This window comes from Mytilus edulis, chromosome 4 (assembly GCF_963676685.1).
Source record: "Mytilus edulis chromosome 4, xbMytEdul2.2, whole genome shotgun sequence".
In the NCBI taxonomy this organism is placed as follows: domain Eukaryota; kingdom Metazoa; phylum Mollusca; class Bivalvia; order Mytilida; family Mytilidae; genus Mytilus; species Mytilus edulis.
In genome coordinates, this window is record NC_092347.1 from 65974971 (window position 1) to 65999645 (window position 24675).

Below are 24675 nucleotides of genomic sequence, written 5' to 3' on the forward strand. Positions count from 1 at the left end.
ACTAGCGTTTTCGGTAAATGTAGCTAATCCACATTAGCTCATCTATACGCAAAAGCACGCATTTTACCAGCTCGACAGATAGATATTTTATAAAAGACACATAAAATAAAACGATTTGTCTACAACTATTTCTTGTTAATCTGATATATACTTAGTTGCTGATTCAAATCTTAAATGTCGTCTGTGGAGCAATATGATTGATGTATACGAAGTTAGTTACTTACACAGGCAACTTTCACTCACATCAATTTGATGTGAATTTAAATTCATGTGAATCTCACGTGAAATTCACATCAATTTCACCTCAAACGGATAAAACTCACGTGAAATCAGTTTTTGTGAGTTTCACGTGAAACTCATGTGAATTACACATGAAAATCCCGTGTTTTTCAAGTGAAATTCACATGAATTTTTAAAATAGAGTAATTCAAATAACATCTAAATTTTCAAAAATTAAAAACCTGGAAAATATCGATTTTTGTTGTAAATTTCACGTGAAATTTATGTGAAAATATAATAATTTTAAGCAAATAAGTTACATGACCAAAATTGTCCATTGGATCCTTTTAAGAAGTTATTGCCCTTTTAAGTAAATTTTTAACACTTTTTCTAAAAATGTGTGATCTTTTACTAAATCTTCTCCTCCGAAACTAAAAAATTTAACCAAACTTGACCACAATCATCATAAGGTTATCCGTGTCCGGTGACCCTGCCTGCCAACCAACGCGGCTTAAAATAGACTGATGGGGAAGAATTCAGTTTTTGGCTTATATCCCTGAAACTAAAGCAAAAGTATAATGGTTGCATTATTTCATGCATCAGTTGAAAACAAACATCATATTGAGAACAAAAGATCCTTCGAGCCTCTAGTTTTGTTTTGTTGTATATTGGTATCACGTTGCATGATTGATTGGTGTCGTTTGCTTTATGTCCAGTGGCAAATATTTCATGCATGATCAAGACGAGAACAAATGAACATAAAAAAAAAACAATAGGTAGATTATACAAGGAAGTGGGGCCAAAATGAAGGAACTAAATGTTGACTTCCTATTCTAACGCAATATATCATGTTGAAACGAGATATAAACACAGGGCTAACAGACTCTGTTGGAACAAGTCTGAATGGCAAAAACGGTATGTTTGGCGAAAAAAAAACCGTTCCATGTTTATTATGCATGTGAAATATCTCTTCTTTATGGATCAATGCAAAATTGTATATGCAGAGAAATTGGATTATTTTTTAACAAAAACAAAATATTTACAAAATTGGCTTTGATTATAATGGATAAACTTGTATGATAGGTCAGCTGATGACAGAGCTGTCAATCTGTGTGATTAGGCTATAAACTTGAAATTGTTGAAACTACTACACATGAATGAAGAGGCATAGCTGAATGGTTTGTATAGTGGTTTTCATCATAACAGTGTAAACAATTTGTCCAATCCAGTTTAACCTGCCACATTTAAAAATCAGGAGCCTTTATTTAAGGGCATACGATACAGAACTTTACAGGGGAAGTAATGACGTTGCTAACGTAAATTGTTTTTTTCGCGACGTCAAACCGTATGACCGAGTACGAGTTATCGGGAAAAGATCCAGTTTTCGACTGATTTTCACCATTCAAACTTATTAAACGTGAAAACGAGTTCATGGACCCCTCTTTTTTAAAATGCCATTTGGATTGATAACGTTAGAAGATTATGTGTGCCAATTTTCATGAAATTCACATGAACTTTTTCACGTGAGTTTCGATTGATGTGAATCTCACGTGTAATTTTTCATGTGACTTTTATGTGAGATTCATGTGAAATTCATGTGAGTAAATTTTGCCTGTGTATATACCTTCATTTAACACAAGCTACTCTACTCAACTTGCATTTTCGTTTAAATGTAGCTAATCCACATTAGCCTATCTAAACGCAATAACACGTATAACTTTGCTGTTTAAATCAGTTCGTGACAGGCCCTATGCATTCCTAGCAAGCCAACACTAAGCATTTTCATCATGATAAAATACATTGTGTCAAAAAATGTAAAAATCTAAGTGCCTATGCATGCCCTACTAGCACTATCGCATTTCTGTTTTCGGCAAAACACGAAATCTGGATCAAAATCTTGATCAAAAATATGTTCAGCTTATCGCCGCTAAAGACCATTCTTAGTTAAAAGGAATGATAATTTTGAGCCAATTTTTATTAGAAAAAGACTTATTTGCTCTGTTAAAGTTTCATGCATATAAAATGTCGATATACAGGTCAATAGATATATATATAAGAAGATGTGGTATGAATGTCAATGAGACAACTCTCTTGTCCAAGTCACAATTTGTAAAAGTCTTGTATGTTGTTCATGTATTGAATGTCAAATCTTTAACCTGATCAGAAAACAGATAAATCACAGTAAAACCACTTTTTCGGAATATACATATATATTTATCAGCATGATGAACATAGAAGTTGATGTGACAACAATTCCATGATAAACTACCTTAAAATAACCTTCTGTTGTAGGAGGTGTATAAGATATGGCCACTTGGGGAAAACTTAAATTCTAAGGGGAACAGTGACCACTCGCAGTCTTAAAATATGTTTTATGGCAAAACACTGATTTGCTCTGATGTATTTGACATGTCGCAGATACAGGCCAATTATAGGTTAATGTTAAGTATGCGTGGTACTCATTCTCTTTATAATTCTAATGGACATGTTATATATTGAGAGAAATATCGAAATCCAGAATAAGCATCTACATGCAATAATGTAATGCAGATTAATGCAGATACATATCTACTTGTATATATAAATATATATATTTGTTTGTCATCGTGACTTGATCTAATGTAGAAAGAATATATGCATATACTTGTAAAGATAATAATCACATATGCCAATTTCAATAAACCATTTCTTTATATATAGTCTATACAAAAAGATATATACATCACCATTATATTTTAACAATGCAAGTGTATTAACCCTTTTACATGAACATAAACATTGTATTTTTGTCCTTTTTCATTATTGTTAATGTATATGTCACTAGTCTTGATTTCAAAGGAGTAGGTGTCACTAGCCTCGATTCACGCTGCAGAATATTATTCAGAAAACATTAGCAAAATCAGTGATGCTCGGCTTTTTTAGTTTTTCTATAAATCAAATTGTTCAATCGACAGTCATTGAATACCAAAAATCACAGTTCTCCACTTTAGAATTATATTTTACTTTTTTTATGATGATATAAAAAAAGAAGATGTGGTATGATTGTAAATGAGACAACTATCCACAAAAGACCAAAATGAAACAGACATTAACAACTATAGGTCACCGTACGGCCTTCAACAATGAGCAAAGTCCATACCGCATAGTCAGCTATAAAAGGCCCCGATAAGACAATGTAAAACAATTAAAACAAAAAACTAACGGCCTTATTTATGTAAAAAAAAATGAACGAAAATAAAATATTTAACATATAAAACAAACGACAACCACTGAATTACAGGGTCCTGACGTGGGACAGACGCATACATAAATAATGTGGCGGGTTAAACATGTTAACGGGATTCCAACCCTCCCCCTAACCTGGGACAGTGGTATAACAGTACAACATAAGAACGAACTATAAAAATCAGTTGATAAAGGCTTAACTCATCAGATGGACAAAAATACAAGTGGACGTGGCCAGGTACTTATACATCCCGGCACAAAAAAGACACAATGAACAGATCTGAGAGTACTCGCAGTTATCTGACAGTTAGTTCTAAGTCACTAACGTCATAAACAGCCAGAGAAGAACACGACCTTGTGCAATGCCAAGTTACAGGTATCGACAAATTGTAGATCCATGAATATGTTTATGTATATAACATACTAGTAATATTTAGTTGGCTTTTAATTTACTGATAACAAAATCAATGTTTATACCAATAAAAACAATATTCAATGATCTTATTACAGTAATTAGATCTTTGAATATTGTTTTACTGGTATAAATATTGATTTTGTTATCGTTAAATTGAAATCAAACTAAATATCATTGTTTTGTATCTGCATGGCTCCACAATCTGTTGGTATCTGTATCTCGGCATTGCACTATGTCATGTTTATCTCAAGACTGTTTTTGTGTCTTTACACTTAAATCCATAACTGGATGTTGGATGTGTATAATATGTACTGATTGATAATTTTGTCTTAGATGCATGTTTTTTTATTGCTTTTCATTGCCTTTAAACTAGCTGCCATATGTTTTTAACTAACGCATCTTTTTGTCGTTGGGATGAACAAGTACCCGTCCACGTCAACTTTGTGTATTTGATAGATCTATTTCTATTTGTATCCATATGATGAGTTAATCCTTTTTCAATTGATTTTTATAGTATGTTCAGATGTTGTCCTGTTACAAAATTGTCCCAAGTTAGGGGAGGACTCACGCCTTGAAACTAGTTTAACTCTTGTCACATTATGTATGTGCCAGTCCCAAGTCAAGAACCTGCAATTCAGTGGGTGTCGTGTGTTGTAGTGTTACATATTAGCTTACTCGTTTAAATTGTTTTATATTTGTCATCTCATTGCTTTCATAGCTGACTATGTGGTATAGGCTTTGATCATTGTTGAAGGATGTACGGTGACCTATATATAGTTGTTAATTTCTATGTCATTTGGTATATCGTGGAGATTTGTCTCATTGGCAATCATATCCCATCTTCTTTTATTATTAGATTTGCTACTATAATGATGATGACCGACTATGCGAGACTCTGGGTCGTAAATTAACTCCACGGTTCCAGATATACCAAATTATTTGAGACGGACGACAGATTAAAAATAATATAAATGATTTTAAAACATCTCCACTTAGGATGACATATCCCGGAATATATTTTTAATGGGGTGTTGATAAACGGCGGAAACGGAAAACGGTTTACAAGAAATGTAGCTGTATTCTTGTCCTAGGGTTTCTAAACATCAATCTGTTCATATATAGAATCATATTCAAAACAGTGTGGTCCTGGCCATTGATTGACGACCTAAATTATCCCATTGACTGGGACAGATTAGGTGAACGTTTGTCTGTAACGACCATTGCTCACTTCTTACTTATTATAGAATTTAAACTGTGGGGTCACCAAAGGTTCTTAACGCCTTTAATAATAAAATAATTCGAAAAATTATTCAGGAATAACCTTAATGTTTGATTTATATTATTGATATAAATCAACACATCGTATTATTCCGGATTCGTTTTTCGAATTGCTTTATTTAGGTGTTGAGAACCTTTGGTGACCCCACAGATTCAGTGTCTTTAACAAGTACATAGAGAGCAGTGATTGTAACCGACAAACGTTCACCTAATCTGTCACAGTCAATAAGCTAATTTAGGTCGTCAATCAATGGCCAGGACCACACTGTTTTGAATATGATTCTATAGTGTTTTGAATATCATGCCGCTAAATTCTTTTTTGAAAATTCATTAAAAAAACATTTACATCTATATATATTTATATTCAATCATGCTAAATCTTTATTTTACGATTTTGCCAAGCATCCGATTATCCAAGAAATCAATGATTTTTAGACTATTAACAGAGGACACAGTCTAGGGCCTTCATGAATGAACTCGAGTGTCAACGGCGAACATATCATGACTCTGTGCTTGCGGCAGCATAGGAATGAGTCAATACAACATAGTGTATTACTTTATATAGCCACTAACTGAAATAAATTCGATTTAAGTACTAGAAATCCTGCTAGGTTGTGTCAACGTCTTGTTCAAATTCTTATATGAACATGTCTGTTTGGTGTCCTCCGTCGATGTTTTGTCCAATCATTGATGACTGTAAATAGTTGTACTTAGTTGTGTTTCGCGAATGGGATATTTACGAAATGCATGTTGTTTTACATTGATGATATTATAATGATTGAGGTTACTCATTATGTCGGAGCATACTATAAGTTCGAGCTTCTCACAGAGAATGCAAGATAAGGAAATTTAGCAGTAGTTTACCGGTTCATTTAATGGTCAGCCTTATCGAAAAATTGACAGATGTCGGCTGTTGTTTATTCTTCAGGTATTGAGCTGGTAATGATGGGTTATCAAAAAAGGTTGTTTTAGTATTTTAGGGCTTGTTTCGTCTGGCACACAGGCTTTTTTGCTATTTATAAATGAGAAGATATGTTATGTTTGCCAATGAGACAACTCTTTACCAGAGACCAAAGTGACAAAGAAATTAACAACCATAGATCCCCACGCGGCCTTCAACAATGTCCATTACGCATAGTCAGCCGTAAAAGGCTCCTAAAGGACATATGTAAAAAAAAAATCAAACAAGTAAACTTATGGCCTAATTTAGGTACAAAATAATGAACGAAAAACAAATTAGCAACACAGCAACAAACGACAACCACTGATTTACATGCTCCTGACTTTGGATATAGGCACATACAAAATGTCGCAGGGTTAAACATATTAGCCGGCTCCCAACCCTCCCCTAACCTAGGACAGTGGTGAAACAGTACAACAAAAGAACTAACTATAATAACTTGAGGCTCTCAAAAGCCTGCGTTGCTCACTTTTATCTACTGTGATCTTGGAAATCATGTAAAAAAAGGTTAAAATCATAATAAAAAGTATTAGATACCCTAATAAAGTAATAATGTTTGAGGTCAAGTTTGGTTTAATTTTGTCCAGTAGTTAAATCAAAAGCAGGTCATCCTTTTTTTTAGTCTTTTAAAGTAACTGAAGACCCCTTATCATTTTTAAATTAGTTTTCAAGTTGTGATCATGTGAAATTGTGTTTTTTCAAATTTTCCCTTAGACTTTTATAGGAAACCCCTATGTTTCTATTTTTTTTAATTTCTATTTATGGTGGCCTTTTCGGTTGTCATCTGCTATATTTTACAATCAAAATACTCTATTGAAAAATTGTGGCTAAGTTTAATTCTATTTGGCCAAATATATTTTAAAAGTGGAGAAGATTTTGTAAAAGATTACAAAAAATTACGAAAAATTTAATTTAAAAAGCAATAAAGTCTTAAGGGGTCAATTGACAATTTTGGTCATGTTGACTTATCTCCAGATCGTACTTAGGATTCGAATAGAAATACATATTGTGAAAAAGATAGATAGAAACTGTAAATAACAAAAATGATCAACAAAACAGGTTCTATAAACTTGCATAAATAGTGAGTAGGAGTAATTGCCCATTATTTAAGACATTTACGCCCTTTTGTGTTTTTGGTAAAAACTAAAGAAGATAGAGGGAAACTGCAAACAGAGAAATATATATCTATAAACCTAAATGTAGGACATGTTTTTTTAGCTGTTATGTATTTCCAAATCTGTTTCCTTTTTTCTTGATATCGCCTACCCTATTCTTAGCCTACATGTTGTGCGATCATTTTGTTATTTCAGTTTTACTCTAAATATTCATCCCTTATTTTTATTAACTTTGTATTTACATTGTATCATAAATAATTATTTTGTGTGTTAATTTGTGTTACTACGTTTTTTGATTGCATTAAGCCATTCCAATTGATACACTACTGTTTCGGATAAGGGAGAAGGTTTTATGCCATTCAAATGTTTAATCCCGCTGCAATTGTTTGCACCTTTCCTAATCTGATGTTCAGTAGTTGTCGTTTGTTTATGTGGTTCATAGTGTTTCTCGTTTCTCGTTTTGTTATGAAGATTAGACCGTTGGTTTTCTCGTTTGAATGGTTTTTAAACGAGCAGCAAGCTATAAAGGACCCTTGAAAGCTTGCTGTTCGGTGTAACCCAAGACTCCGTGTTAAAGACCGTACATTGATAATAGTTAACTTTTATGAATTGTGACTTGGATGGAGAGTTGTCTCATTGGCACTCATACCACATCTTCCTATATCTATATAGGGACTTGACTACAGGTTAGATATATAGTCCGTTGATCGTCTACGCGCATTTAAAGAAAATGTACAATGTTGGATAGTGAGAGGCATACGTTGTTTTACTTCAAATGCACGTAGACGATTAACGTGCAATATATCTGACCTGTAATCAAGTCCCTATGATTTCAGTTTTCATTGAACATCGTAGTTATTTCTAGCCATCCCCCCACCCCCAAATTCCGTCCATATCAATATTTCTTACCGTTCCGTTTTCCGTTTCCGCCGTTTAGCAACACCCAAATACCGTCCATATCAATATTTCTTTCCGCTTTCCGTTTCCGTTCCGTTTCCCGTTCTGCCGTTTAGCAACACCCGGCGTTATTTTATCTATATAGGCATATTTTATATAATATTACACATGTTTACAAGAAAAAAGCAAGAGGAATGAATTTAAAAGAAAAGATTTTAAAGCATAAAGTATTGAAATAATTACCAGGAGATGATGAGACTATGTTTTTAAAATATTTAATAAACTCATTTGTGCGTCGTTCGTGCGATTCAGGATAGTCTGTTCGACTTTTCTTTTTGAAAAAAAAAATTTGATCAATTTCAATAAGATAGCAACCCAATAACACAAAAAAAATCTATATAGGCCTAAAAAAGATTGACATCGGCCTCGATCCTATAAATAGGTTGTGATGTAATAAACTTTTGGGGAAATCCTTAGCATAATTTTTTTCTTTTTTAATCGCCTTGAATCAAGATGAGTGTTGTGGTGTATCTTGTTGTGTTGTTCTGCATTGGTGATTTTCGTTGTATCTTTTCTTGTATAATGGAAATAAAACGTAAAAGAAACCTAATAGGATAATGGTGTATGGAAAAAAATCCTAGATAGAAACCAGGGAACTAGAATAGAAACTTGTATATACTTTATTTTTATGAGAAAAAAAATCGACAAAATCTCTCACTATACAGAGCCTAAGCCCTTTCTCATCCTTTTACAATACTCAAGGATTTGTATAGTAAATCCTTGCAATACTGAAGTATACTGTTTGGTATTTACATAGGGAAAGCATTATACCTCCTAGCTCCTTGGATTTGAATAAAAAATATACGAATTGATGTGCAAAAAGTGGCGAACAATTAGTAGTCTACATGGATATATACGAGTTGCACAGTGCTCTCACCAAGTTAGTCGTAGTCATGTCCTAAGGTTTTCAAAATCAAATTGTCTACGCTGCTTCAAAAATTATGCCGCTTAATTCTTCTCTGAAAGTTCAATTCCTCTCAATTTTGCATAGACCGCTATAAAAAGACCCGAAATGACAATGTAAAACAATTCAAACGAGAAAACTAACGGCCTTATTTATGTACAAAAAAATAAACGAAAAACAAATATGTAACACATAAACAAACGACAACCACTAAATTACAGGCTCCTTACTTAAATGTTCATAACATACTAAATGTATATTCATATTGAAATTGATAGAAAACCACAAATTGGGAATTTAGGAAATAAAGGAGGAGGGATTAAAAAAAAAAATTTCCTTTCCCCAATAACCTATGATTTATGATACTTTTGCTGAAATTCTCCAGTCATTCAATATTTCACAACCACTGAATTACAGGCTCCTGACTTGGGACAGGCACATACATACAGAATGTGACGCCGCGGGGTTAAACATGTTAGCAGGATCCAAACCCTCCCACTAACCTGGGACCGGCATTGGTGTAACATTAAAACATCAGTACGAATTTGCTATAAAAATCCGTTGAAAAGGCAGAACTCCTCATGATCAGATGGACACAAATACAAGTGGACGTGGCCATGTACTTGTACATCCCAATAACAAAAAGACACCAGGTACAAATCTGAGAGTTCTCGCAGTTAACTGACAGCTAAATCAAAGCCACTGACAACTAATAAAAGAATCATGCATCTAAGACGTAAACAAACTTTTTATGTATTGAATCCATATTCTAATTTTGTTCTCGCCCATACTTATGTTATTATGTCTTTCCATTTTGGATGTAACCGGTTTATTTAGTGGTACATATTAAGTTGATGTTTTCTTAGTTGATACAATTATAGTGAAATGTTCATTCAATATTTTGCTCTGTCATGGTCGTTTCTTGCTGGTACTAATTCTTTAGTGGTACACTTTGCGAGAGTTCTTTTTCATCTGACCTGGCCCTGCTAAGTGAGCCTTTCTCGTCTCTTGGCGTTCGTCGTCCGATTTCGTCTTTATTAACTTTTACAAAATTTCTCAGTCTCTGAAACTACTGAGCCAAATGTTATTGAACATATGTCTTTAAGGGAGTCGCCTGATAGTTTTGGTTAAACTTTGCAACAATTACCATTGGTGTATCTAATTTAATAACTGTGTTGGATAACACTTCCTGTCAGCCAAGTTAGCCAACATGGCTTAAATTAAAACACAGGGATAAAATGAAAGTGCTGTCTATTAAGAAACGCTATGAATTTAACGAAAACCTGATGTGAAAAACGTGTATAGTCTGACATCGGACTCGGACTTCTATTAAAATGAGTTTTAATGTGTGTATGCTTCATACGTGTTTCTTTATTCTACATTGGCTAGAGATAAAGAGGGAGAGTAAAATTGGGATCTCACAAAACATGTTTAACCCCGCCGCATTTTTGCGCCTGTCTCAAGTCAGGAACCTCTGGCCTTTGTTAGTCTTGTATATTTTTTTATTTAATCTCATTTATGTGTTTTGGAGTTAAGTGTGACGCCCATTTTCTCTGAACTAGCACACAATTTTATTTAGACTCCAGCTGATACCACCTCCGGGTGCGGGATTATCTTGTTGAACACCCATTAGTGGCCTTCGGATGTTGTCTTCTCTTTGGTCGGGTTGTTGTCTTTTTGACATATTCCCTGTTTTCATTCTCAATTTTATTAGAATGTTGAGCTACACCTAATGTTCATTAACGTAAAAACAGTCAAATGACTTCTTACATGAGTTATCGACCTTATATGACGAATTTTCTCACTTGCATGTTCGCCTGTTATATTAAAATATATGGTAAATATATCTAAATTTTAATAGCAAAAATTACCAGCAAGACAAGATCTATTGATTTTCATAGTTCTTTATTTCCCCCCTTAAATTTCGTCTATATAAAAGTTTCTTTCCGTTTTCGTTTCCGTTCCGTTTTCCGTTTCCGCCGTTTAGCAACACCCATTTGGGCTGCATGGTTCATTGGACAAAATGCCTCACGGCTATTTATTGGGCACTATGATTTGGCGGGATAGTTCTTTTGTTCTAATTTGTGAACACTTTAACATGGAATTCATTTTGAATTACTTGTTTCACGAAACAGGCTGTTCACTTAGGATAAATATCACTTTGGTTGGAAAGTCTCTTGCATAAGGTAGATTGTATTCTTTCTTTAATAATAACATGTTCACAAATTAATGGAAAAATAATAGAAGTGTTGCACAAAATGAATGTCAAGTTTATTTTGGTGGCTGTCGAAAACGAGTTTATAAAAAGACAATCCAGAAAGAAGATTTAACATTCAAATTTCATAATTCAGTAATCTGCTTTGAATTTGTTACACTTACCATATTTTCCCTGGCGGGTCTACTCGACCCGCACGGCCTGTGTGTGTGTGTGTTTTTTTTTTTTTTAATGTAAATCGAGTTGAAATTAACATGCCATAGAAATAAATAGAAATAAAAAAAAAACAGGTCTATAAAGTATTATGTAGTATAAACCATATTCAGTGCTTGACAGGATTGTATAGTTAAGTCTATCATTTTTGTTGTACTGACAACTATATTAACCATTTCAGGTTGGGAACAACCCCTGGAATGAGGGGTAACCTATCAATGTAATGACTATCCCTATTATGAGGGGTACACTTGAAGTCATGTAAAATATTTGTTGTTGTTGTAAAAACCACTTAGTACAAATGAGCACATATTTATATTATCTGAAGAAACTTTACCCAAAGAACCATAGGCGGGTCCTTTGGGGGGGGGGGGCTTTCTTTGGAAAAATTTGGTTGATTATATGATTATATAGGGATTCACTGAAGCAAGACTGGAGCGGAGCCCCCTTAGGACAGTCAGCACCCTCCCCCCCCCTTTATGATATTAAGTTCTGGATTCGCCACTGAGAACTTTACTGATGGACAGTCCCAAATTTAAGGATTATCTCCACCTGGGGTGGCAACCTGTATTTTAATTTGTGTAGGTCCTGCCAAAAACATGAATAATACAACAAAATCATATTTTATGGTCATTGGAATTGTGCTACATGCACAATATGTGAGGTAAGCAAAGCATTATTTTGAATAAATTAACTTGGCATGGTTTTTTTTCCATATGATTTCTCTTGTCTAAAAATGCCAAGCAAGCTATAGTTATGAAATTATAAATTTAACTAATGAAAAGGAACATTAATTACTAAAATGTTATAAAGAATTAAGCCTATCAATAAACCAATAAATTAAAAATCTTTGCCTTATTAAAACTCAAATTATTTTATATTTCACAAAAGTAAACACTTTCCCGAAAGAAATTCCTCTTGTCTGATAATATAAACCACCTGAATTTCAATAATAGAGTCAACATATTTATACAGCTGAAATTTCTGTTCAGAAAAAAGTACTTTTTTTTATAAAAGAAACCTGCGTCTTCAAATTCATAAAAACAAAATTTTAATCAGACTGATAATGCAATGTTTAAAGTGCTTAGTGGAAGATCACAATTTGGCACTATATTAAGCAGTGAAGCCTCTGAATAATTTGGAAGATTTTTCAATGTCTTGATGATATAACATGGATGAGAGATAATCCCAATGATGGCAGTGCAATGCATTGGAGTGGTACCACAATGATACTATTATATTTGTTAACTTTTTTTTATGCACCACCTACAATAGAAGAGGGCATTATGTTTCCTGGTCTGCGTCCGTTTTCGTCATCCGTCTTTTTGTTCGTCCGTCCTTTCATCTATCCATCTGTCCAGCTTCAGGTTAAAGTTTTTGGTCAAGGTAGTTTTTGATGAAGTTGAAGTCCAATCAACTTAAAACTTAGTACACATGTTCCCTTTGATATTATATTTAATGCCAAATTAAAAGTTTTTACCCCAATTTCACGGTCCACTGAACATGGAAAATGATAGTACATATTCATGTTCTTTGGACACATTCTTGTTTTTGTCGAGCCTGCAACTTTTGTTGCAGAAAACTGAACATAGGGATAGTGATCGATCCGGCGTCGGCATTAGCTCACTTCTTAATAAGAGCTTTATATATGGATGCTTCATGTTATGAAGTTTCTGTCAGTCACATGTCCGATGTCCATGACCTAATGTTTATTATTCAGTGACTACTGTAATAAAAAGTTAAGATTTTTGCCTAATGTTAAATTATCTCTTATTTTTATTAATAGGGTAACTATTTTTGGTATGTGAGTACCTTGCAAGGTCCTCATGCCCGTCAGATAGTTTTCACTTGACCTTGACCTCATTTCATGGATCAGTGAACAAGGTGAAGTTTTGATGGTCAAGTCCACATCTCAGATACTATAAGCAAAAGGTGTTGTACATTCATTGTATGAAAGGTCTGTAAGGTGTACATATCCCAACTCAGGCAGGTAACATCTGACCTTGACATCATTTTCATGGTTCAGTTTCTTATACTGTTTGCAATGCAATTATAGGTCAACTACATTTGGTGAATGGAATAATTGTAAGGTGTACATGTCTAGCTGGCAGGTGTCATGACCTTGACCTCATTTTCATGGTTCAGTGGTCAAAGTTAAGTTTTTTTTTCTAATACTATATGCAATTGGTCAACTATATTTGGTGTATGGAAATATTTTATGATCTATATGTCAGTCGCACATTTTTTATTTGACCTTGACTCCGTGTTCACAGTCCATTGCTCATTGTTAAGTTTTTGGGTTTTGATCTGTTTTTCTTAAACTATAAGCAATAGGTCAATTAAATTGTTTGTATGGAAGAATTGTTAGCTGTACATGCCTGCCTGGCATGGTTCATCTGACCTTGACCTCTTTTTCATGGTTTTTTGCTCATTGTTAAGTTTTTGTGTTTCGGTCTGTTTTTCATGAACTTCATGTATAAGCAATAGATCGATTAACTATATTTGTTGTATGGAAGAATTGTCAGCTGTACATGTCTGTCTGGCATGGTTCATCTGACCGTGACCAAGTTTTTTTTCCTCCAAACTTTAATTTATATTTTTTAGTATCATTACAAAGTTATAAAGCATGGAAATTGATAAGAAAGTGTTTGTGGTAATTGAAATAGCACTTCAATCCAACTGAACAATGTACTAATAAAATCTTTTGAAAATAATTTGTATGATTGTCAATGAGACAAACTTTGACCAGAGACCAGATATGTTGAGGTATGTAACCAATACAGTTCACACTTAGTATGGCCTTCAACACAGAGCAATATATACCATATACATAAGATCTGATTGCTATTAAATTTTTCTCCCCCCTCCCCCCTTTGGGTGACTGGGGACTAGAAATACCAGGTCAGGCCATAAAAAAGAATAGGTTTGTTTGCCTAAACACTACCTACCCAGAAAAAAGCTGCCTTCTCAAATTCTTTTATTGTCCTGATTTGAAGAAGTTTTTTTTTAATCACATAGGCATGAAGACTAATAAACACACAACACTTCAGTTTCTCTCTTTGAAAAAAAAAAGAAAATACCTACCTACCTACCCACTCTCAACCTTTAGGTAGGGTTTGGGCAAACCAAAATATTTTTAATTGTGGCCTCACTATAGGGCTTTCTCAAACTGGAAGTAAAACCCACGCCAGAGTGGGGCATTAATATCACTGCATGCGGTAAAAAAATATGAATGTTAGATGATGCATTATGTACAGAGTTCAGAACTCTGTGAATTAAAAACCCTTGCTTAAACATTATCTCTTTGAGAGGTTATAGTAGGTGGCATAAAATATTTTTCATAGATTTTATTTTTTTAATATTTCAAAAATAATATTGGTCGCTAGTAAAAATTCTTTACCTTGCCAAGTAATGAAATTTTGAAGAAGAAAAAACCAACAAACTTTCGCTCTCTTGCTACCCTTTTTTTGATAAGTGTAAGAAGAACTAGAAATTAATTTGTTGTGGCCTTCAGCATATCATGTTTTCTGAAAGTTTGTTACCTAAGTGATTTTAAGGTCATCTTTCATTGTAATATCACTTCCTGAAAATAGTGATTTATTGGCTGTGCATGATTGTCAAAACTTTTATTTTAGATAATTTGAATTCTGTTGGACTGTTTACTCATCTTTATTAATGTCTTTTAGCTGCATGCAGGGTCTGAACACTTTTCATTGGCTTGTGATGATCAGAAGGTGTATTGAAATATCATATCCTCCAGACATATTGTCATTAGTAGGCTGTCTTATAGTTGTTAATTTCTGTGTCATTTGGTCTCTTGTGGAGAGTTGTCTCATCATACCCCATCTTTTTATTTTTATACGCCCATTTAAGGGACGTATTATGGTATACCTTGTCCAACAATAACACCAAAATGCTTTAACCAATTTGCATTAAAACTTTGATAATTATTTTTAAAATGTTTTGACGTAAGCTCCTTTTCAATCTTTATAAATTTTAAATTTTGTGTTTTATAAGTCATGAAATTTTATTCATAAAAAATTGAGGATTTTCCCGTTTTTCAGGCAATAACTCAGTGCTTTGAGCAGTTTTCATGAAAATTTGGTGACGGATTTTTACCTATTAAATTAAACCTTTAATTATTTATTTTTTTATAAATTTATAACATTGAGGACTTATGGAACTTTATTCTTCAAAAGCGTCCAGCGTATCATGCGCTTGGAAATCTTTTCTCTAATTTAGTCTAACAGAACAAAAGAAAAGTTTCTGATTGTCAATTTGGATATCTTCATATTACTTTGATTTAAATATATTTTTATTTCAATTACTAACTGTTTTCTCGTACATATAAGAATAATTTTATTTTGTATTACAGATGAATAAGCCCAGATGAAAGTTCAGTCCTGACACCTACAGGCAGACGATTTCATTTTAGTTGCCAGATAATGATGATGTAAGTATTTGCTCATTACAATTGTATTTGAAACTATGTTAAAATTTGTTAGATAATAAAAAATAGTTTTCAAATTAGTTGGAGAAACAGCTTGAAAATTAGTTTTCAAATTAGTTGGAGAAACAGCTTGAAAAATCATTACAAATTAGTCCAAAATTTCTTTTTCAAATTTATACACGAATGAAATGTATTTTATAATCTATAATACTAAAATTACAAGGTCCAATTTGTCAGCCGTCATCGGGTAAAAACGACAAATCAAAGAATTCAACTCTATATATAACTAATATAGGACAATGGTGTAGATTAAAAATTACACCACTCCAGACCCTTTTGTTTTCAGCATAATTAATATTGCCAATAATTATCAAGTTCCGGGTCGAATCCGATACCGATACAAATAGTATATTCAGCTATTACCTTATCTGTACGTTCCGCATTTGACAGGCGCACCACCGAATGGTGTATTTAGGATTTTGCTATACACACGGGTCATAATCAAAGGACTGACACTACTAAATTCAATCATTGTCAAATTGTTCCCTATTGTAGTTTTGTTTAGCAATCAGCAAGACTTTCTAAGATAAATATAAGACAATGCTGTTGATTAAAAAATACTCCATTCCTGGATAGCCAGGACCTTTTGTTTTCCAAATAATTAATATTTCCAATAACTGATAAGTTCCAGGTCGACGGGTTCAAACAAAGATTTGAAAGCAGAGAAAACTGTGTATCTTATAATCGACATGACTTAATTATCAGATGACAATACCAATTACTAAAATAAGGCTTAGGCATAGTTATATACTTTAATTCAGTCACGGACCCGCGATATCACGGGTGTTTACTTGTTTATATAAAATATATACAGTAATACAATTCTTTATAGTTACTTAATGTCGTTAATATATGTTCTAATAACTTGAAATCTCATAGTTCAAAAATATTAACATTTTACATCTCATTTTACCCCTCCCCCCATTTTGAAAAAGGGGGGAGGTGGGGGTATGTAATACTGTTTTACCTCTGTCTGTCGATCCAGCCATCAGTTCATCAGTCTGTCCGTCCCATGAATATTTTTTGTCTAATTTTTCTCAGGAACTACAATACAAGGAAAAAATTTCTGAAATTTGGTTTCGGTGTTTATATATGTAGGACTCTAAAGTGTGATGGAGACGCTAAAGTACGATGGTCACGCTAAAGTGTGATGGTCTACGCTAAAGAAAGAATAGATGTAATAAACATACTATGGATTATGACGTGAACGAACTTTTATACAAACAAAAAATGAACATGCCGAAAGATAAATGTAGAATATTTGATTAACAACTTAAAAGCGAATGTCCATGACTTACTCAATTTAAACATGATAACTGTTTTGTCGGCTGAAGCAAATGTGGGTTTTTTCAGTGCTAGGACTTTTGTTCAGCAGACGACCATCTTACTATACAGATACAAAAGTATATGCATTTATTTATAAATATCCTTTATCCTGTTTCTATTTGAAGCTAACGGATACACTGAAATCATTGTTTATGTTAAAGTTTACTTTGCCGTCCCCGTTCAAATATTGATTTTAATGAAAAGTAAAGTCGGTAAAATAAAGGTACGTCATGGTTCCATGCGTAAATCATAAATTGTCTGCTAAAAAATTAGAACGAATTTTGTATTTGTAATTTACAATGACAACTTTGAGAGGAAATGTTCACATTAGTGATAGACTGTGTGAACGGCAAGCTACACCAATTATCCAAATATGTTAAGGGCCTGAATTAAAAAAAAACATATACAGGATATATAGATTTTTGTCACACCTAAATTACCATTTTACCAATAATTACGTGGTCGTTCTTCTTAATTTAAAACACTGATCACTTAAGACTACTGGTAATTATAAAGCCTATCAAATATGTCATAAAACCTTGTACTAGCTTTCGCAAGAAGTCTATTTTTTAAATCCGTGTTCTTTAATACTTTAAGCCCTTTAACATTACCCTTTTAGTCTGATTGCACTTTAGCGTGATTAACCATCGAACTTTAGCGAACAAACAGCCATCCCACTTTAGCGTAGACCATCGCACTTTAGCGTGATCATCGCACTTTAGAGTCCTACATATATATCAGCTATACCAAGTGATGCTTTTTCAGATTCATCACTAAGCAACTTCCTGTTTACCGAACTTTTGTATCATTTTAGACCTAAGGGAGCTACCATTTGATTTTTATGGAGGGGCTAGGATGAAAAATTTTGTCCTGCATTTTTTTTTAGCTGTCCTGCCTTTTTATTTTTCACTCTGTTCGGTCCTGCCTTTTTTTTTTAGTTTATCCTGACTTTTTTTTAACTTAATTGTCGTCCTGACTTTTTTTTTTTGCAAGTGTCTCATCCTGCCTTTTTTTTTTACTCAAAACTCCTGTCCTGCCCTGCCTATTTTTTTCAAATTTCATCCTATATTTGGTTTGTGCGTACCTTGCTAGGTCCTCATGCCAGTCAGACAGTTTTCACTTGACCTTGACCTCAATTCATGGATCAGTGAACAAGACTAAGCTTTGGTGGTCAAGTCCATATCTCAGATACTATAAGCAATTAAAGGTCTAGTATATTCAGTGTATGGAAGGACTGTAAGGTGTACATGTCCAGCTGGCAGGTGTCATCTGACCTTGACCTCATTTTCATGGTTCAGTGGTTATAGTTTAGTTTTGAGTTTTGGTCTGGGTTTTTTAATACTGTATGCAATAGGTCTACTATATTTGGTGTATGGAATTTTTGTAAGGTGTACATGTCTAGCTGGCAGGTGTCATCTCACCTTGACCTCAAACTTACATGGTTCATTGGTCACAGTTACGTTTTAGAGTTTGGTCTTTTTTTCTAATACTATATGCAATAGGTCAACTATATTTGGTGTATGGAAATATTGTATGATCATTATGTCAGTCACACAGGTTTTATTTGACCTTGACCTCATTTTCACAGTTTGTTGCTCAGTGTTCAGTTTTTGTGTTTTGGTCTGTTTTTCTTAAACAATAAGTAATAGGTCAACTATATTTGTTGTATAGCAGTATTGTTAGCTGTTCATGCCTGCCTGGCATGGTTCATCTGACGTTGACCCCATTTTATGGTTCGTTGGTCAATGTTTAGTTTTCTTGGTTAAGTTTATGTGACAGTTGTAATAAAGCTTTATATTTAGGACTATCATCAATGATTAGTAAAGAAGGCGAGACATTTCAGCGTGTGCACTCTTGTCCTGGTTAAAGTTAAGTTTATGTGACAGTTGTACTAAAGCTTTATACTTAAGACTGTCAACATAATATCAATGATTAGTAAAGAAGGCGAGATATTTCAGGGTGTGCACTCTTGTTGAAATTTTATTAACTTTCTAAAACTATCCTGGATTTCTACCAAACTTTGACAGAAGCTTGTTTATGATCATAAGATAGTATCCAGAAGTAAATTTTGTTTAAAAAAAATCCTTTCCCCATTTCCTTATAAATGGACAGGAAACAGGAATCAAAACATATTATTTTTTCTCCAAAAACTGAAAACAAACTTTTTTTTCCAAAAAAATCCATAGCCCCCCCAGAAAATCAAATGGTTGCTGCCTTACTACAAAGGAAAGGCTGGAATTGAGTTTTTAGGTTCTTGCTTGAAGGGTTTCAATAAGTTAGGGGCCAAAAAGGGGCCCAAATAAGCATTTTTAGCTCACCTGTCCCAAAGGTCAAAATGAACTTTTCTCATCACTTAGCATCTGGCTTCGTCCAGCGTCAATAGCTTTTACAAAAATCTTCTCCTCTAAAACTACTGGGCCAAATTTAACCAAACTTGGCCACAATCATCATTAGGGTATCTAGTTTTAAAAATGTGTCTGGTGTCAGACCAACCAACCAAGATGGCTGCCATAGCTACATAGCCAGAAATTAATAGTGGTTTTGCTAATTAATATTCATAATATGTAAATGAGAATTGTACCACGTGATAGTAGTTTGAACTGGACTGGCTTGATATCATTAAAATCATTAAAATCTTTAAAACACGGATATTATAAGTTGCCCATCACAGAATCCTTATTTACAATCACTTTGATATTTCCGTAAAGTTGTCAGGCGGTCAAAATCAAAACAATGAACGCGAATTTAGTGAATTGTTCGTGCTTTCGTGAGTTTATTCTTCTTGAAATAGTGACATTTTAACTTGGGAACCTAGAGTTCAACGACTACACATACAAGGTTTGGACTTGCTTATTCTTTGGAAGTTTAAGTTTCAAATTTCACCCCGGCAACCTGTTTTTGTAATGACCTTAGTAGCCAATTTTCAACACGAAGTTTGCAAATTTGACGTTTCAGCCATTTTAGCCTGTATTTTACACTGCAATGTTAAAAGCCTCTCGCTTCGATTTTTAAAATAGCTCAGGAACCTGTGTTTTTGCAACAACAGTCATTATGTTTCGTTTTAATGGTGTGTATTGTTGTGTATATTCATTTTCTGCCCCGGCAACCTGTCTATCACTTAAATTAAAATTAAAACAGACATTTTTTCAAAATTCCCTATCATTTTAATGTAATTTCCGAAAAAAGGGGGACAAAGGTTTTTCTGGACAACTTAAACAATTTAAAAGCAGTGTAAGTAGCATATTAATCTATTGTAATAAAAATTCATAATATCTAATAAAATCTGTAGATTTAGCTAACAAAGTCCTTATATTTGTATACAGTAACATTTGTTTATAGTGGAAAATTGTTTTAACCTTGAATAAGCTTCAATTAGGAGATAACTGTATTGTATTTAAAGCTCCGACGGCATCAATTGGGGATTTGATGGTCACAAATTAAGTTTACTGGCGACGCGTTAGCGGAGACAGTAAACTGGTATTTGCGACCATCAAATCCCCAATTGATGCCGTCGGAGCTTAAAATACAATATTGTTATCTCCATTCTAATGAAACTGACAGAAAACAACGTTAAAACACGTAATTAAAATCTGTCATATGCCGTCTGCGCATGCGCGTACGCCCCATAGCATCAATTGTCAATTGATGCCATGTAAGAAAGTGACGTTATCCAATCAAAATGAACGTTACAAACGTTGTTGCATTAGAATTTAAAATTGCTTGCTAGTCTCTCTCTGTGATTACTATAAGATTACTCTGGTTCATTTCTCAATCAATCTATCATGAAGGGACAATTGATACTTCGATTTTGATTGATAGTCTTTTTCAAAAATGATGAATGATTCTTTATATTGGTATATTATCATTTTAAACGTTTCAAATTTATGAAATGATATTCGTACACCAATGTTTTTGATACACCAATAACTAAAGCTGAAATATATTGAATTGATACATTTTGTAATTATTCAAAATTATATCAGAAACATATATTATAAAATAATGAACCTGTTAAAGGGAGACAATACTTGCATAACTTTTTCGAATTGGCACATAATACAACAGAATGTCACTCTTGCATACAAATGGCACATCAATATAATTAATTAACTCTGCAATCGTGCTCCACCTTCAATGATGATTCTAAATTATAAATATCACCAAAAGTTGTTAATCTATAGATAGTGAAGACTAATGAAAGCTAATCCACTGTTCAAATATTTCTTTGCAATTTTTTAAAACTTCCTCAGAAAAATGCTCGAGCCACTTGACTTTCATAGCTCATAATTAACGTTTTTACACAATATTTTTAAAAATAAACATGATAAAGTAGCTAAAGATTATTCACTTCTCAAAGTGTAAGACGCAATAAAAATCGTATGCTTGCACCATCTTACCCAAATACAGATTTAAATAAGTTCTGAACATTTCGTCATTTCTTCGTTTATTTTATAAACCGGTTTTAAACAAATCACAAGTGCATTTTAAGATCCAACTAAATACCTGTATCCCGATATCGTCAGGTAAATTTGCTAGTGTATGGGAGGTAATCCAATTAAAATTTTAAGAATACTGTTAAAATTATCCTTACTTGTGGAAAGACCTGCAATTGATCTCTGAACAATTGGATTTTAAGTTTCTTTATATTTTTTATAGCCTATAGAAAATATATAGCATAGGTAACTTCAAAGAATCGAAAGTGATGTATGTTTATCTATACTGAGCTCAAAAAGTTTAGCAACAAAAATATGAAATTTTATTACAAAATGATAATAAAAAAATGGAATTATGACATGTCAGAAGCAACATGAATGTTTAACACTCATATTCATTAGGATATTTTTTGTATGGAGCACGGGAGGGTCAAAATGCGGAAATGAGTATAGTGTTATTCAAAATCAATTTCTCTGCCATGTTCTATTAAGTGCATCAATGAAGGATTGGCAGGAACACCAGCAGCTACCCTTAGTCAATGCACTACTCTTGTGGCCAGAAGAACATTACCACATGTTGACAATTGTTGTTTTTGGTCTACGGCATATCAACCTATCCTGTGTTGTTGCAATTTGTTGATTTCTGTTTGCTAGTCCCTAAACTGTTGACTTATGCACATAAAATCGAGCCACGACGTCAGCAACACTCATGCTGGCATCAACCATTCCAAGAGCCATCTGACCGTCATTTTCCGAGAGGCATGGTTGACGCCCCATGCAATTTTTTCAAACTTTTATGTGTTTTTCTTACCAATGGTGTGTTTCTGAACGTGTGTGCAAAAACAAAATTGAATTTTGTTTTAAAAGTACAGGTACAGAAAGTAAAACATCAATTACACGTGCAAAGCTGAAATGGCACGAAATCAATCACCTGGCAAAAAGTACGACTGTTTAAAATTTCAGGTAAAACTAAGGATTATATCAATGATGTTTAATAAAAAAAAATCCAGAAAAACAAATAACAATGAAAAAAAAGTGTTGCTAAACTTTTTTGGCTCAGTATATTTCATTTTCATGTTTTCATATGTATGGTGTTTTTTTTTTTCTTTTTTCTATAGGTGTATTTCTTTCTTCTTTTTTTTTAAATTTATTTCCATTTTCTATAGGTCACTTTAAAGAATTATAAGTGAGGTATGGTTATCTATTTCATTTTATGTTTTAGGTGACGTCCAGGATCAGACAGCAGGTAAGTTTTGATAGGATTGTGTGCATGTTTGTATGCCTTTTTGTCCAAGTTTCCTCTAGGTGCCTTCAAAGGATCCAACGGACAGGTATGTTAAGATAAGATTGTGTGTTGTATGCATTTTTGTCCAAATTTCCTCTAGGTGGCGTCAAAGGATCCAAGGGAAAGGTATGTTAAGATAAGATTGTGTGTTTGTATGCCTTTTTGTCCAAATTTCCTCTAGGTGACGTCAAAGGATCAGACAGCAGGTATGTTAAGATAAGATTGTGTGTTTGTATGCCTTTTTGTCCAAATTTCCTCTAGGTGACGTCAAAGGATCAGACAGCAGGTATGTTAAGATAAGATTGTGTGTTTGTATGCATTTTTGTCCAAGTTTCCTCTAGGTGGCGTCAAAGGATCCAAGGGAAAGGTATGTTAAGATAAGATTGTGTGTTGTATGCATTTTTGTCCAAGTTTCCTCTAGGTGACGTCAAAGGATCCAACGGAAAGGTATGTTAAGATAAGATTGTGTGTTTGTATGCCTTTTTGTCAAAGTTTCCTCTAGGTGGCGTCAAAGGATCCAAGGGAAAGGTATGTTAAGATAAGATTGTGTGTTGTATGCATTTTTGTCCAAATTTCCTCTAGGTGGCGTCAAAGGATTAGACAGCAGGTATGTTTAGATAAGATTGTGTGTTTGTATGCATTTTTGTCCAAATTTCCTCTAGGTGGCGTCAAAGGATCAGACAGCAGGTATGTTAAGATAAGATTGTGTGTTTGTATGCCTTTTTGTCCAAGTTTCCTCTAGGTGGCGTCAAAGGATCAGACAGCAGGTATGTTAAGATAAGATTGTGTGTTGTATGCATTTTTGTCCAAATTTCCTCTAGGTGGCGTCAAAGGATTAGACAGCAGGTATGTTTAGATAAGATTGTGTGTTTGTATGCATTTTTGTCCAAATTTCCTCTAGGTGGCGTCAAAGGATCAGACAGCAGGTATGTTAAGATAAGATTGTGTGTTTGTATGCCTTTTTGTCCAAGTTTCCTCTAGGTGGCGTCAAAGGATCAGACAGCAGGTATGTTAAGATAAGATTGTGTGTTGTATGCATTTTTGTCCAAATTTCCTCTAGGTGGCGTCAAAGGATCAGACAGCAGGTATGTTAAGATAAGATTGTGTGTTTGTATGCATTTTTGTCCAAATTTTCTCTAGATGCCATCAAAGGATCCAACCGAAAGGTATGTTAAGATAAGATTGTGTTTTTGTATGCCTGTTTGTCCAAGTTTCCTCTAGATGCCTTCAAAGGATCCAACGGACAGGTATGTTAAGATAAGATTGTGTGTTTGTATGCATTTTTCTCCAAATTTCCTCTAGGTGGCGTCAAAGGATCCAACGGAAAAGTATGTTAAGATAAGATTGTGTGTTTGTATGCATTTTTGTCCAAGTTTCCTCTAGGTGCCGTCAAAGGATCCAACGGAAAGGTATGTTAAGATAAGATTGTGTGTTTGTATGCCTTTTTCTCCAAATTTCCTCTAGGTGCCATCAAAGGATCCAACAGAAAGGTATGTTAAGATAAGATTGTGTGTTTGTATGCATTTTTGTCCAAGTTTCCTCTAGGTGGCGTCAAAGGATCCAAGGAAAAGGTATGTTAAGATAAGATTGTGTGTTTGTATGCATTTTTGTCCAAGTTT

At 33.7% G+C, this 24675-nt stretch overlaps 1 protein-coding gene and 1 long non-coding RNA gene across 3 annotated transcripts in view; one reads left to right on the plus strand and one right to left on the minus strand.

Annotated features, from left to right (window-relative positions):
- LOC139520255 (uncharacterized) overlaps positions 1-17059 on the minus strand; it is a 56496-nt gene extending 39437 nt beyond the window's left edge. The window contains exon 1 of the mRNA XM_071312746.1: positions 16980-17059. The gene's annotated coding sequence lies outside the window, so the exon portion shown is untranslated. The remainder of the gene's footprint in view (positions 1-16979) is intronic.
- On the plus strand, positions 11173-24195 carry LOC139520259 (uncharacterized). 2 transcript variants are annotated; one of them, XR_011663848.1, is made up of 4 exons: positions 11173-11260; positions 15878-15955; positions 22994-23156; positions 23318-24195. It is a non-coding gene; the product is annotated as an uncharacterized lncRNA (long non-coding RNA). The 2 variants fall into 2 exon arrangements; XR_011663847.1 differs by having other exon boundaries at positions 22994-24195.
- The last annotated feature ends 480 nt before the right edge of the window (positions 24196-24675 follow it).